General features: G+C 36.8%; 1 protein-coding gene across 1 annotated transcript in view; it reads left to right on the top strand.

Annotated features, from left to right (window-relative positions):
* Positions 1 to 17457, top strand: part of LOC107715641 (zinc finger protein GLIS2-like) — a 42990-nt gene that overhangs the window by 17336 nt on the left and 8197 nt on the right. The gene's annotated exons all lie outside the window — the stretch shown is intronic.

The following is a 17457-nucleotide window of genomic DNA, read 5'->3' as shown; positions in this document are numbered from 1 at the left end:
AAAAAAAAAAAAAAAAAAAGTCATCAGAAACAGTAAAAATGGGCCCATTCATAAAAACAAATGGGAGAAAATCATATCGCTTGTTGTAGCAATCAAGCTTTTCAGTTAAAGAGCCACTTTCTTTTTGATAGAGTTTGTTTACTCATATTTGGTCTTCAAAATGACAGCAATTAAGCTCAGCAATATAACATCAGCAATGATTTGATTAAATAGATGGAAGATAATTAATAAAAGGGAAGAATTACAGTCCTTTTTTCTTTTCTTTTTTTACTGTATGGCTATTACCTACAAACAAACTAACTAACTAACTACATAAATATACTAACTATAACTAACTAACTAACTAATTAACTGTCTAACTAGATAACTAAATAAGCAGCTTTCTGGTTGTGTAATAAAAAGGGCCACCAAAGAGATTGTGTAGTAATAAATTGTTGTAAAAAAAATGTTGATTATTCAAATTATTATAATACACTGCACGAATTACTTCCTAATGAGCTTTTAAGTCGTTTTTTAGCTTGTTTGTTTTTCAGTAAAAAAAAAAAAAAATCCTGCTTCCAGATAATTACTCTGCATATAGGATATTATTTCCATGGACTGTAAGATGTGTTTTGTAAGACAAAATACACTTATTATTATATAAGATACAAACACATTCTCTGTAAACAAGTCTTAATATCTCATGCACTGTTGCCTCCCGAGTAAACTCATTTTGTAAAAAGGATTTTTAAATATTTAAACTGGAAAATTTGACAAAATGCTCATTAAGAACAAAAAAAAAAAGCTTATTTCATTCATTCAAATTTAGAAGTCAAACATCTTTCAAAGTCAGATATCTTTTGCTGACCTTTGCTTCTGAATATATGAGAGACTAACTGAGTTACAATTCACATACAACGTCAGAACTCAGCTTTGAGAGTCTAATATAAAAGTTCCCTGCTGCTTGGAAGCCGTTTACGCTTCTTCTGCCAAAGAGCTGAGCCCCACGCCGTCCCACAATACCTCCCGTTTCCTTAATTCTACATGCCCTCACACAATGTATGGAAAAACGCCCTGAAAACACGTCAGACGTTCCACAAACACACGGCCTATATCCAGTCTGTCACCAAATACTCATTCAAATCCATACGAAACATTAAACCTCGTTTGATACAACGTAAAAATGCTTTAAAATGCAAATGCACATCCACTTTCTGGAGTTGTTGAGTCAAGATTTGTATGTTATGGTTTGAAGTTTACAGCTGGTTTGAAACATTTTATGAGTTTAGGGGACAAAGTGTTTTCTTTTTCATCTGTGACTGTTCCCGATGGGGGGAAAAAAAGAAATGGTAGGACAGACTGTAATACAGAACAGCATGTAGCAGAGCTGTTGTATCTTGTGACAGACACAAAAACCCCAAGCGTGACCCTTCATCCACCCTTGAGCTCAGACCCCGAGTCACGTCAGGTCAGCTTGTGTTTCGTAATCCCACCCTCGGCTCTGTTTACTGCAGGAACGATAAATACAGAGTGTAAAACCGTCAGCGTCTGTCTTATTCTGTGCCTGCTCCTCGCACGTCTCCAGTCCTCCAGTGACGTTTAGTCTGCTGAAGGGAAAAAAACTAAACGAACAAAAAAATCGATCAAAATTGAGCATAATTACTTTCTTAATGCAACAGTTCAGCCCAACAAAAGAGGATTCTGTTTTCATTTACTCACCATCATGTTGCTGCATGCTGTTATTTTTTTGTGGAATGCAAAAGGAATACATTGTCTTTTCCAAAGCAATGGCGGTTCAGAAAACTGTAAAAGAACCAAAAAGTTCATACTTTTGTATTCATAATTATTTATTTGAATATTTTATCTCTCTTTTCCAACCCTCTGCGAGGAATTCCTTAGTGTCTGAGATTTCTGGCCGAGAGCCATCAGTAGGCTGGCAAGAAGATTCCTATTGCAGTCCTTCACCTCGCCTGCTCCCCTCCTGCTCGCTTGAACTCCGTTACAAAACCTAGGGAGCTCCCTGCTTAGACAGCATTCAAGGCATCATATATGCTTCTGAACGTGAGTTACAAAATATAAGCAATAATATTATGCTGCCGCATTGTATGAGTCCTTTGTATATAAGGCAATCCCAGAATACATTGCAGCAAACTCTATTGGAATCAACTGTAAATTGAAACTCTTGAGTACTTCGTATGAGGAGCATTATACAGAGTTGCTTCCAATGTTGTAAATCAGAAATTTATGATATTTTGCTTCACTTTAGCCTGGTTAAAGCTGGTCTTTTTTATTTCTTCTAGAGTACCACATGGTTAGCTTAGCAACATGCTAACAGATTCGATTGCAATTGAGTCTCATGAGTAATTTGCATGAGGAGCATTATTTAGAGTAGCTGCCTGTGTTCTTAATCATTTATTTATGATATTTTTCTTCACTAAGGATGCTTTCTTAGAAGGCAGCTGCCTGTGTAGGGAATAGACAGCAAGGCAGCTCACTAGGTTTAGGAACAGTGCGTTTCTCTCTGTTTTGCATCTTTTTTTTCTCTTCTCTTCTCCTCTCTTCCCTTTCTCTCACACTTTTTTAGAAATTGGACCACTTTCGCTGCTTGGCAGCTCTCCGCGCGTAGCCCCTGCTGACGCTCGCCTCAGATCCTTCCACGATTTATGTGGCTCTCTCCTCACCATTTTTCCTTCCTTCATCCATTCTTGGTTTCTCCCTCCCGCTCCGTTTTGGGTAATTACATAACGTTGTGTAAGTTTCTCAAAGCATTTTTTACAGGAAGACAGGGAGGGCTTGAAACAAAAACAAAAAAGTGGCGCACACAACAGATTTCAGGCTCCATTAGCGGGAGCTCCTTTGAGGGAAACAGATCGATTGCAGTGTTTCGCGAAAATAAGGAGGTGGGGAGAGAAAGGGGCCATCCGTTTGTGCACCCTGTGAACTGTACGGAGAAAGAAACACTTTCAGGGAGGGAGAGAGATGATGGGAAAACAGCAGGGGTGGTAGAAGAAAATCCAAGGAGGGAGAAAAGCGAGAGAGGGGCCCTGTGGAGGCGGAGTGGAAACTGAGGTTTCCTGTCTGAGAAGGCGGCTGGCTGAAGGTGGAGGGGCGGCAGGAAAAAAATCTCTCCACTTCGGGACTGTGTTATGTTTGTGTGCCAGGGGAGGAGGGGTACTATGGTTTGGGTGTATGTGCGTCAGGAGAGGTGGGGTCAGTCTGCCGCAGGGAAGGTCAGGAAAGGAGAGAGAGAGAGAAATATGGTTAAAGCGATAAAACCTCTTAAAGGTTCCTCAAGGGTTCTTCGCAACACCTTTTTGGCTGTATCTTGAATAGCTCTTTTCATTTCATAATAGGCTCTTCAGATCTGTGTTTTGGTTTCTGGGTTGTTTAAAGCACCAGAAAATATGTTTTCCAAAGAACTAGAGAATAAATGTTCTTTGGAGAACTTTTTTTTAAATATACTTCAATGTCATTGGAATGTTCAGTTGTCCTAATTGGAACCTTTGCTTTTAAAATGAAGGATTGTCTAAGGCTTTTCTCTTTAGGGTTTTTGAGTTGCTATATTGGAGATGAAAAAAAATCAATACATTATATAGTACACATTATAAGGTTATTGGTATTATGCATTAGCAGGAAAGATGATGCTCAGATACAGAAGGTATTTTAAAGGATCAATGAATTTGTCTTCTATAGCAATAAGCTTTAAATAATTTTTTTAAAAGTTAATTTACTCCCTGTCCTGTCTGTCCAAACATGTTTTACATTCTGTAGAACACAAAAGAAGAAATTTTGAATGTTGACACTGATTTTTTTTCCATATAACTAAAGCATATTATAGTGACTAGGTGAAGTCGAGCTTCATTAAGGACAAAAAAGCATAATAAAAGTCCCAATTTGTCATTCACAGATAAACATCAGTTTTCAAAGTGTATCTCAAATCTGTTTTGCAATTTGAAACATTTAAAGTGGTCAGGGCCGGATTTACCTCTTTTCGTGACATATGCAAAACTAATTTTTGGGCCCCCCTTCCCTATTAATATAATAGGCCTAATATTAGGGGGGGAAGTCATGGCCTAATGGTTAGAGAGTCGGACTCGTGAATGTACAGCGCTCTCTCCCACCTTCAATACCATGACTGAGGTGCCCTTGAGCAAGGCACCAAACCCCCAACTGCTCCCCGGGCGCCGCAGCAAAAAATGGCTGCCCACTGCTCCGGGTGTGTGTTCACGGTGTGTGTGTGTGTTCACTGCTGTGTGTGTGCACTTTGGATGGGATAAATGCAGAGCACTAATTCCGAGTATGGGTCACCATACTTGGCCACATGTCACTTCATTTCACTTACCACCCAAGCAAACAAAAATATTTCTTAATCAGTGGAAACCGTTACAGTGTTTTCTATCGCAATAAGCGCTTGCGTTCAGTCAATAAAATTGAATGTAGGTTCTTAATTTTTTTGAGAATTCAAACAAATTGCATTTCATTCCATTAATAGGCGCAGCGACGTGGCCACATAACCTCTTCAGGAGTGCATCATTTATTTCTCTAATAATTTTAACTGCCTGGAGTCACAATCACACATCAATTGTTCAGATGATTTGTTTCAAGACATTTGACATGTTTCCGTCCTGAAATTTCGTGGGTGTTGAACTAGCTAATTTTTTACACACCTCATCCCAAACATTCCGTTGCAAATTCTAAAACGTCATTTTAGAGCTAATAACAGAGGCTTGAGCCATTGATATGCAGGCTAACGCAGTTATTAATGCAGTCTAACGCAGTTATTAGAGAGAGAGAGTGAAAGAGAGAGGGAGAGATTAAGTGCGTGTGAATACTTGCGTGTGTGCGTCTCTCAGCAGTATTCAGCAGCAGCGTCTACTAATAGTGAATCTTTAAGTTGAACTGCTTCAAGAACCTCGCTACTGAGAAATGTCATGTAGCTTTTCAGCTGCGAAACTCTTTTATTGATAAATTCACGGGGCAGCCGCAGCGCTGATGACAAGTTTCTGTCCGCGTCTCTGCGTGTGTGCGCGAGTGAGAGTCTATGTGTGTGCGTGTGTGAGAGAGAACAGGAGAAAGAAAGCGTGATTTCCGTACATAAAATAGGTTGAAGACATGGAAATAGTTTGTCAATTTTACCCTATTGTTTGTTATATTTATTTGCTCAATGTCTTCTGGGGTCTTGGTTCTTTTACTGTTGTAGATATCCCATAGTATAACAAAAATATGATATATCTCTTCATTGTGTTTGGGCCCCCCTGGACAAGCAAGCATAGGCACGTGTCTAGAATGCCTATGCGTAAATCCGGCCCTGAAAGTGGTGCATTGCATTCAGTTACGAGACACAATGCCATGTGTAGTCAAACGCAGACTGTTTTTCATTTTTTAAAGATTTTGCAATAGACTTAAGGAACAGTTCACCCAAAAAAATTAAGTAAAAATGTAAAAAACACACAATCGCACAGTTTTGGAATAGAATGAAAGTGAGTACATGATGAAATAATTATCACACAATGCCATGTGTAGTCAAACGCAGACTGTTTTTCATTTTTTTAAGATTTTGCAATAGACTTAAGGAACAGTTCACCCAAAAAAATTAAGTAAAAATGTAAAAAAAACACAATCGCACAGTTTTGGAATAGAATGAAAGTGAGTACATGATGAAATAATTATAATTTTTGGAGGAATTCTTTTCAATGGCAGTCTATAAGTCTATAAGTCTGGCAAAATCTTGAGTATTTAAAAAGAGTCTCCCTTGGCATTGGGCTCTAAGTCTCTTTTAGAAACCGTTATTTTTAAGAGTGTCGACATTTGCTGTTAAATAATTCATTATTTGTAGCCTCAGAGTCTAAAAATCTGCTAAAACAAATGCCAGTTTGTTTGAGCCCTGTTAATGGCCACACTAAACCCCCAAGCCAGACCATCTAGCAAGTCCAGACACAGCCCTTCAGGTGCGGGACATCTCTGAGAAAAAAAACCCCTCTTGTTTCTGATGAAGGGTGTATTTTTTTTAGCAGCAGTGTAGAATTTCAGCAGGTTTCATCACCTGCAGGTGGTCACTCATGAAAACTCATGATTGCAGAAACATACAGATGACTAAAAAACACGACCAGCTGACCGCCTGCATTTACAACCAACATTTCAACCAGCTGGCCACATGCTCAGTAAATCTGGCCAAAATGCAGCGGTACTAATGCCAATGCAGACATGGATTTAGTGTGTGGGTAGCCTTATGAATACAGATCAGATCCAGACACTTTTACACTAAATTACACGTATAATAATTCAGCTGATGGGAATTTAAGTGTTCTTTCTGAAATAAATTTCAATTATTTACACTATTTAAAAAGCTTATTCTGTATGTCATATTATGGTGTTTACTAATATATGTTGTCCTGTTGTGTTGTACCAATTTAACTGTACTAAAGCATAAAAATATCACAATATGTCAGATATTTCGAAAACTTGCAAGTTTACATTGTATCTCTGAAAGACAATGTTACAGACAGTTACTTTGAAATGTGTGTTCTGTGTCGGTATGTCTGTTTTTGTTTTGGTCTGTGTGACTCCGCCCACTGATAGTTTACCCAATAGTATTTTGACACTCTGGGTTGCCAGTTGGTGGAAAACACAGCGTATCACAGCCACAGAAGCCAGCAAATGAATTGGGTCAGAGATCGCAGATTCTACCTGACCCAAAAAGCCTTGGCATTCATCTAAAAAGATATATAAACAGAGATATATTAAAACACGGATAAATCAACTCATCAACGTACAGTTGATGAGTTGAGGCTCTTCGCCTTCCATTGTCAGTTGCGCTCGTTCCTGTTGCATGTCCTCAATCTGGCAACCCACGTGAGTGAGGCGGGAGAAACAACTCTCCAATATTTTGAATTTGGACTGCATTTCAACCACTAGCTGTCAATATTACATACTGAACCTTTAAGAGTTAAATAAATTAATTTAGAAGTTGCACGTCACAAGAAAACCAATTTTTCAATCCGTAAAGTGCAATCTCTAGTCTAGCAGGTTAATTGTTGTGCTAAGACAACAAAACCAAGCCATTGAAATTCTTCATTACACGTCTAATACAAAGCTAATGTTTGAGAATCACATTTCAGCAAATCTCATTTTTTTGCAGTTGCATTAATACCACAAACACATTGAAGGCAATGCTTTCTTTATGCACAATATATCTGAGGGAGGGTGAACCGGAGTCCTTGAACACCTGCAGGTCCGTTTGCCTTCCAACATTGGTGTGGCAGTGATGAGAGAATGCATCTCAAACACGTTTCTACATGTATTTGTGATGTTAGAGACCTCAGTCAAGGTTTTTGGATGTCAGAATATGAGTCCAATCTGGTTTGTGTGTGTTTGTAGGGGTAAAGAGCTCTCCTGCAGATGACCTCCCAGGGCCAGAGCGCTGGGAATATAGAGTTACACCCACAGTTCAGTACAAAGGAACTCGCACTCAAAAACACATGCGCTTCACACTCACACCCAACAGCTGGCTCATAAAACACACAATCGCAAACCGGCCACCATTCACCAACGAGTACAGCCATTACCCAGACTCAAGTCCTCCTGCGAAGCTCAAACTTACAAGTTCAAAACTTCATTTACAACATTTCTTTTCTTCACTTTTTAAATCTTTTTAGCACCAATGCAACAAAATGAAAAGCAAAGGATGTGCATTTAGTGCACAATTGGTGCATTATTATTTAATCCACATTTTGGAGCCACAGAGGATGATGGGATATGTAATTTGGTTACGTCAGTTTATCACCTCATCACTGTATCACAGTGCATAACAAGCTAAATCAGTGTTATTTTTTTATAGTATTTATTAATTTTTTGAATTAACTTTAAATTTGATATTTTCTGTTTTTATTTTAATTTTAGTTTAAAGGGGTCATCGGATGCCCATTTTCCACAGTTTGATATGATTCTTTAAGGTCTTAATGAAAAGTCTATAACATACTTTGGTTAAATTTCTCAATGGTAGTGTAAAACAACACCCTTTTACCCTGTCAAAAACAGCTCTTTTCATAGCAAGCCTTTATGTTGCATGTTCCTTTAAATGCAAATGAGCTCTTTTCACCCCGCCCCTCTCTTCCGAGCCGCTCTCTGAGAGACTGTAAACTTTAGTTTCATTCATCATGAAACTTGCTAACTAGCACATTATTAGGAAAGGCGATTTGCAAAGATTCATTAAAAAACCGTATACTCACTTCTTCTGGAGGTGAAGCTGGATCACGAATGATTCGCATGAACATTGACACATTTATGTAGATCGGGGGCGCATTCCCTTCAAAAACAAACGTAATCCAATGCATCTTCAGCGGCTCAGATGTCGGGAGTAAATGACGACTGCTATGTTCATTATTACATCCAACAAAAGAACACCTCAATCGCTTAGGAGACATTCTTGTCTACAACCGGTCTGGCATCGAAACAATGGCGGACTGTGTACAGCTCACTCAGTGCGGGTCTGTGTTAAAACCAAAGACTGACGCCACTGTCAATAAACAATTTTGATATGAGAAAGGAATTTGGATTTATCGAGACTTTAGCACTGGGTGGATTTTTATCATTATAGGGTGGGTGTGTACACACGCTGCCAAGACACATTTTAGTTCAAACAACTTGTAAAAGTTAATTTTGCATTCGATGACCCCTTTAAAACTGCAGTCCATAAATTTTGCCTCTCTGTCGCCTTTCAAAAATCCAAAAAGCAAATTATTATTTTTTTCGAACTGGTTCTCTTTAAAATACAAAACTTAATCCCACGTAGGCTATCTGTAATCAGATGCACATTTATTTTATCATTATAGGGTGGTTGTGTACACACACTGCCAACACGCATTTCAGTTCAAACAACTTGTAAAAGTGAATTTTGCATCCGATGACCCCTTTAAAACTGCAGTCCATAAGTTTTGCCTCTCTGTCGCCTTTCAAAAATCCAAAAAGCAAATTATAATTTTTTTCGAACTGGTTCTCTTTAAAATACAAAACTTAATCCCACGTAGGCTATCTGTAATCAGATGCACATTTAAAACTGAAATATAATTTAATTTAAATCACATGTATCACATAATCCTTTCTGGATTACAATCCGGCATCAAAATGATAAATGTAATTATTCCAGCTGCTGTGAGAAAAGGCTATAAACGATCCTCCACCTGCAGGATCCTCACATGTGATAGCCTAGTAGCCGGGACAACTTCTTTATGTTTACAGACGTGACGTAATGACGCAGTGCCATGCTCGAATTTCCCACAAATTCCTACCCATACCACTCAAATTAGAAAACATTATTATAAGCTAACCGTTGTGAATCGGGCTCAAGTAAGGCAATAGTTTTGAACACTGACTGGTTATGTACTTGCTCAAAAATTGATATCAGATCATTTTAACCAAAAAAGTTACGGACTGCAGCTTTAAGTTTTAGTAGATTTAATGTACGTTTGCCATTTTTATAAGGTATTTTTTAATATTTCTATTTAGGTTTAATTTATATTTAAGTTTTAATTTTAGTACTTGTTTGTTGCCAAGGAAACATTTCTATTTTTCAGGTAATTGTTATTTTTTTCAAGTAATATTTGTTTTTCAATAGTTTTTTATTATTTCTATTGATAATTTATATTTAAAGGTGACATATCATGAAAATCTGACTTTTCCAGGTTTTAACTGCTATAATCAGGTCCCCAGTGCATCTACCAACCAAAGAAACGTGAAAAAGATTAACCCAGTAACTTTGTTTTGGTAAGCCTTTTTCTGCAGGCGTCTGAGAAAACGAGCGCGTCTGATTTCAGATGTTTTTAGCAGGTCCGAGCTGTAATGGCGCAGCTCTATTCTGGAAAAGGGGGCGGGGACATATTGTAAAAAGTGGCATAATATGTCTCCTTTAAGTTGTAGTAAGTTTATGTTTTTATAGTTTTTTTCTTTATTTAAATTGTATTTCTAATTTTTCTATTTTCTGAATTCAAAATTATATTATATTTTGTAAAAAAAAAATATATAATAATAATAATTTTTAATTAATAAAATTAAATTAAACCAATAGTTTTAAATGCTAAAGAATTTAGACATCACAATATTATAAGTAAAAGTATGAAAAAATATATATTGAGATTTGAGATCTGCTAAAGATGAAGTTATGTTTTTGTCAATTTTTTAAATATTTCTATTTAGGTTTAATGTATATTTTACTTTTAGTAATAATAGTACTCAAACTTTTTTTTTTTTTTACTTGCCAAGGAAACATTTCTAATTTTCATGTACGTTTTTTAGATTAGGTTTTTCAACTAATAATAATATTTGTATTTATCTTAAATTATTTATGTTTAAGTTTTATTAATTTTAGTACTTGAACCATTTCAGTTAGTTGCCAAAGCAAAATGCAAAATTTTATTATTTTAATTAACGAATACTATTTTTTGAAATTGTACTTAACAATAATACCGCTAAACTGAACTGTACATTTACAAATAAAGCTTCTGACATAAAACTTCCCACTTGTAATTTAGTTGCAGTGTGCGCTCAGCTCACAAAAACGATCATTCGACATGACCCCAGAGTAGAAATACATCACGCTGAGCATGTCGTGACCCGTGGCGGTCTGAAATCTTGGGTTAATTAGGATCAGCTCAGAGGTTTGACCTCACAGGGCCGGTGAAACCCATACCCTCCCGTTGACCCTGCCTCATCCTGACCCCATTCTTTGCCCACATCGCCCCTACCCAGGAAATGGCAGATTTGGTGACTTCCGCAGGGGGCGAGGAGGGCAAGGGGGTCCGGGTGTCGAGGCCTCTGGCCACCGGGGTCACAGCGGAGGCACAAACATTTCATTCAGCTGGCGTCCCGTTCCAAACGCTGTCCTTCAGCTGCTGCGGCCTATGTTTACTCTGCTGGGGAGAGGAGCGAGGGGGTGGCGGGACACAGACAATGCTGCCTTTTAAAGCCCTGCCAAACCCACGTTGGGGTGGGGAAGTCTGCATGGGGCAAAGCAACACCTTCTCCCAAAACTTCACATTGGAGCGCTACCGCTTGGCTCCGTCTCAGCCCAGCACCTCCACAGTGAAAGAACTCCCCGCGACACAAACCGCTGAGTTCGTTCAGAGGTTTTCTGAGGTGAACAAACAAATGCAGTGTTTAAATATGATGTAGTATAAGTATGATGTGAGTTGTATAAAGCTTGAAAGATGTAACGCAGCCCTCGTAGCGTCTGAGGCTAATATACGTTCTCCAGTCGGCACATGTGCAATGCAAGAGAGAAATTGAGAAGAAAGATCATGACGTCTTAATAACAGTCTTCACTAAAACCAGTGTGTTTTGCCAGTTTAAATTAGTTAATTCCTTAAATAACGCAAGAATGTAATATAGCCAATAAATTATTGTCAAGATGAACACAGACATTTGGTTTAGCATCTGTAATCATTACTTTACTGTTTATGGCTTTATATGACACTTAACATAAAGTGAACTCTTGCAACCTCTGATAGAGAAATCATCTTGTGAACATGCATTCAAAAGTTTGTGGCCATTAAGATGTTTTTTTGAAAGAAATAACTACTTTTAATCAGCAATGATGCATTACATTGATCAACAGTGACAGTAAAGATAAATGCTGTTCTTTTGAACTTTCTATTCACCAAATAATCCTAAAATAATGTATCACAGTTTCCATGAAAATATTGGGCAATTTTCAACATTGATAATAATAATAAGAAATGTTTCTTGAGCAGCAAATCAGCATATTAGAATGATTTCTGAAGGATCATGTGACACTGAAGACTGGAGTAATGATGCTGAAAATACAGCTTTGCATCACGGGAATAAATGACATCTTAATATATATTAAAATAGACATATACTTACAAAAACATTTAAAAAATCTTACCAACAAATATAAGTACATAATACCTTACCTTACACTGAAAAACATCCTATTCTTAATAAATAGTTTTAGAATGTTAAAATAAAATATCTAAACACTCGTTATGTATCCTGTTTTGCTGCTGATTTTTTAAACAAGTATAAACAAGTTAAGAACTGTTTATACGTTTATAAGCGGGAAAATATTACCACTAAATTTATCCTTTTAATTTTCCAAAAAAAAGAGAGAGACTAAGAAAATTTGTCTTATTTTAATAAACTCATTAGAAAGTACATACAAATACATAAATTGCTACATTTACATTTATTAATTTAGCAGATGCTTTTCTCCAAAGCGACTTACAATACATCAAGCGATTCATCTTAAAGGGTTAGTTCACCCAAAAATGAAAATTAGCCCATAAATTACTCACCCTCAAGTCATCCTAGGAATATATGACTTTCTTCTTTCAGATGAATCCAGTTGGAGTTATATTAAAAATTTGACTTTCTTCTTTCAGATGAATCCAGTTGGATTTATATTAAAAATTGTCTTTGATCTTTTCAAGCTGTTTAATGGCAGTCAGCAGGTGTTGCAGTGCTTCAGTCCAAAAGAAGTGAAATAAAGCGCATGCATCCATAAAAAAAATTGCCTCACACGGCTCCGGGGGGTGAACAAAGTCCTCCTGTAGCAAATCGATGCGTTTTTGTAAGAAAAATATCCATATTCAAAATGTAATAATCACTTTAATGTAGCTTGCGCCAACAGTTGACGGAAGCAGCTCCGGGTGGATGACGTAAGATGTCGGCGTTGCACATGCGCCGGTGAGTCTCGTGAAAACCAACATTTGTTAACAGGATCAAAGGAAGCAAAGTTTCCTTACTTTAGCAAAGGAAAACCAGTCTCCTCTTGGCTTATATTGAAATCCTCCGACATTTTTCTTTACAAATCCTCGTTTTGTACTTCTAATTCGTGACCGTTGTTTTGTTTTGATCTCTCCGCTGCGCTTCCGCGTTCGTCACTTCGGAGCGGCGCATGCGCAAAACCGACGTCTTACGTCATTCACCCGGAGCTGCTTCTGTGTACAAGCTACATTAAAGTGATTATTACGTTTTAAATGTGGTTATTTATCTTACAATGATGCATCAATTCGCTACAGGACTTTGTTCACCCCCCGGAGCCGTGTGAGACAATTTTTATTATGGATGGATGCGCTTTATTTCACTTCTTTTGGACTGAAGCACTGCAACACCCGCTGACTGCCATTAAACAGCTTGAAAGATCAAAGACAATTTTTAATATAACTCCAACTGGATTTATCTGAAAGAAGAAAGTCATTTACACCTAGGATGACTTGAGGGTGAGTAATTTATGGGCTAATTTTCATTTTTGGGTGAACTAACCCTTTAAAGAGGCAAATAGACACTAAGGCTGCTCGATTATGGCAAAAATCATAATCAGAATTATTTTGGTCAATACTGAAAACACGTATTTAATAATTAAGAGTGGGGGATATGACATATCTGATAATGATATATATCAAGTGTATTTTGATGGAAATAAGTTTGCTATGATATAAAATTTTAGATAGAAATTTCATAATTCTTGATAAAAAAACAGTAAAAATACAAACAATAAATAATAGTGGTGACAAAAGCAATAGCATAAAGTAAAACCAACAGCTAAATAATTAATCATAATTATTACATAATTATCACTGATTATAATAATCAACAGGTTTTTATGCAGGTTGAACGAAATTCTAAATTTCTTGTATTTGTGTCTCAAAAAACACATTATGTCTAATGAAATGCTTTTTTCCCCTCAATGTTATAAATGAAATTATCATGTCAAGTTGCCTCTTTTTCATATAGAAAGGATTGCTTTTGTGTAGCATTATGGCTGATCTTTAACCCCAGATGGGATGTGACTGATCCAGGCATGTAATTGTCTTGCACTGTAAATCTGTATCCTGTCAAAAACACACAACCTTGACCTGCCTCATACCTCAGAGCCATTTATCAATCAGTACCTTTCAGCACAAAAACGAACACGAATCTTCTCCTCAAACCAGCTGGATCGAACCGTTCCCGAACAGTCTCTCGGAAATGTGAGGGGGGTCAGACATGGACCGTTTGGGGGGCTAATTAAAATAAGGAAGAGATGATTTATTGCAGCTGGCCTTAGGCATGGACTAGTAATGGTTTACACATGGAGCTGTAACCAGCGCGAGGAGCTCTTTTGTTATGGAAACTTCTGGCTCTCCTGACCGAACCATGTGGGAGCTCAGGACTGATGCAGAAGCTACTGTAATTGGTATTGATCATACTATTTCATTGTGAATCTTCTTAACTGTATACAATTGAGTTTGTGCGCATTCATTTAGCCACAAAAGGTTTGCACAACCACAATTTCCCATCCTTCACTGTGGCAGCACATAAGCATTTTATATGTGCATTATGCATGATATTGCATGCATAATGCACATGCTTTGTTCTTCACTTTGTTGCTCTTGCGCTCCAAATGTATCCTTTATCTGGAAGTGAAAGAGAAAGAAAGAAATGTTAATATCAGAAACGTGTTTATATCAGACTGACCAAAATGACTTGAGCACACATTATAAATATGATTTCCAAACTCTCTGGAGGTCTTACCTTCTGACGGAGCTTAGGTCCAACTTTAATCAGACACACCTGCTAATCAAGGTCTTTGAGTTCACTGGAAAATTACCGGCAGTAAACTGAACAGCAGGAAGGCTGATAACCAGGAGCAGGGCTGAGCTCCCTCTTCTCCATCACAAGAAACATACAGCACTGGACTACATATTACTGTAATCGTCAGAAAAGTTATTTTAACAGCTTGATGCTTATGGCAGCTTTTAAACAAACGTAATATAAAACCAAAATGGACTAGAAGATGCACTGATATTTTAATTCTGGCTCACATGGATAATTAATTGAGTGTTATGGCCAATAACCAACAAATGGCTAATTTTAAAATGCCAATATTTTGTGTTTAAAAAATAAATAAAATGATACTTTTAATTAATAACATTAAAACAAAATGGCACAAGAGAATTTAGATATCACAATATTATAATTAAAAATATAAAAGGTAAAAGATATTCATTTTCAATATTCAAATTATCAATTATAATAAGTGTTATTAAATGACTAGTGTTTTTATATCTAATTCGCTTTGATTGTTAGATGATGTCTAACATAATAGGCAGCAGGGTGATTATTTTTAACTAAAACATTAACTGAAATAAAATAAAATATATATTAAAAATGATTTTTAATTATTATTTCGGCAAGTTGCAAAGACAACATTTCTCTTTTTCATTTACTTTGCAGTAGCTAAAATGACTAAAACGATATGAACTAAAACTTTATAAACACTATAAAGAAATAATAAAAATGACAAAAAAAATAACTAAAAATGAAAAGACAAAATAAACTCTAATTCAAAATATTAACAAAAAGTATAATAGGTTATCAATGATACTAAAATAACACTAATAGGCAGGAATGAGCATGCCCTGTTCAGTATTAAATACTGGACGATATTCAATTTCAGTACTGATAAAATAAAATAAAATGGACAACAATTCATATGGTATTGTGCATTCCTAAAACTGACCCTATGTACTTTAAAACATTCCTGTTCCTATTGTTCAGAATTCATCAGTGCGTGTTATTCCAAAACAAATAAATGTTAACCTTCATAGTCTGAAACAATTTTCCTTTTTGACTGACGTCCCAATGCCTCTTATTGTTCAACCACCTGATGGAATAAACCGAATCAAGTCCCTGCATGTTTTCTTGTAAAATGTCCAAATTCATTCAAAAATATGTGGCATTATGGAAGTAATATGGGCTGTGAATGCTGTTTTTAGGTTCTGACTGGATGCCCAGACCACACAATAGAGTTGAGTTACAAAGCAATGAGTCTTTATCCGCCGTATTGAGACAGAATTATGTGAAAATCATTAACATACCACACATATCACGTCTCTAACCCCACCCCGGTCTGAGATAGCACAGGTTCAGTCCACACGGGACGCTTACACACCAGACGGCTGGAGATACTACGGGTTGCACATTAACTCCTGCCGTGACGCAACCTGTGTATTCTTCTGACCAATCGTCGCTAGTTGTTGTAAAACTGCCTGTCTGCTTCTTTGGCACGGCATCGAAGAACAAAAATTGGAGCGTTTGAGATCTTTCCGAGAGGACGCAGATCATTTCAGGACATGGTTGAGACATTGTGGGGGGCCGAGGACGCAGAACTGCTTGATAATGCAGCTCTGTGTGCGGTTATCTGCTGATTATTGGCTGGGCTGTTGAACTCGGTGACCCGCTGCCTTCACCTCGCCGACCTTCCAGCTGTTGGCACAAGCTAACCCTTCTCAAAGAGCCATTCAGTGCGGCGGGAAGCATGCGTACGCGCTTACATGTCGCACAAAAAGAGATGTGAAACTGTGCTTTGAGGTGGAGCTCTGTGAACGTTGTATTTGGCATGCAGTCGGCAGGAATGTGGAAGCTGTAATGGCTGTTATTGTGAGGACAGTTTGTGCGGGGGAATGAGGGGAAGCTAGTGGAAGTAATTGTGTGAGATCGATCAGGGATGTTTTTTCAGACGGGCTGACCGTGTGTGTGTGAGGTGTTTAGAAAGACAATGAGCAAAAGGGGAAACAATTTCTTGCCAAGTGAAATCTAAACAGCATCTAAACGCTTGTGTGTGCGTTTCTGTATGCTGCTGCATTCTGTCATACTACTTTCTGCACTGTATAGTATGCATACTATGCAGACAGAGTATGCGAATTGCTTCCATGTAACAGAGTAAACTACCTAGAGTACCTCAAAAGTGCTCACTGAATTAACTTTGTACCACGTAAAAACAACTTTGTTTCCAAACGTACTAATAATAAACACATACATGCTCATTTTTTAATGGATTTGAAAAGTTTACAAGTAATATTTACAGTAATATTGTGAAATATTATTATAATTTAAAGTAGGCTAACTGTTTTGTATATGAATATATTGTAAAATGTAATTTATTCCTGTGATGTAAAGCTGAATTTTTAGCATCATTACTCCAGTCTTCAGTGTCACATGATCCTTCAGAAATCATTCTAATATGCTGATTTGATGCTCGAGAAACATTTCTGATTAGTATCAATGTTGGAAGCAGTTGTGCTCATATTTTTGTGGAAACAGTGTTATTTGATTAATATAAAGTTCAATATATTCAAAATTTGAATATATGTATGTAATATGTAGTTTCACATACCATTTTTTAAATAGTAATAAAAATAGGACATTAACATCAGACAATTGTTTAAAAACAGCTCATGTTCAGAGCTGATTTTGTCTATAAAAAGCATTATTTCCAAAGCTGTGTAATTAATTATAAGTGATCTATAAGTTATTAACAAAAAGCAGAAGCACCAAAATATAAGAATTGGCAGATATTGTTCTAAATAATCTGATATAAATTTTTTTCTCAGATCATCCCTAACGTTTATTATTTTCAATGCTCTTATCTGACATAACAGAGTTATTAGATGAAAAATTTTTTTAAAAGTAAATGAAAAT

The sequence above is a fragment of the Sinocyclocheilus rhinocerous genome, unplaced genomic scaffold (assembly GCF_001515625.1).
Source record: "Sinocyclocheilus rhinocerous isolate Xijiao unplaced genomic scaffold, SAMN03320098_v1.1 scaffold239, whole genome shotgun sequence".
Lineage (NCBI taxonomy): Eukaryota > Metazoa > Chordata > Actinopteri > Cypriniformes > Cyprinidae > Sinocyclocheilus > Sinocyclocheilus rhinocerous.
This window is presented reverse-complemented; position numbering and strand designations above follow the sequence as displayed.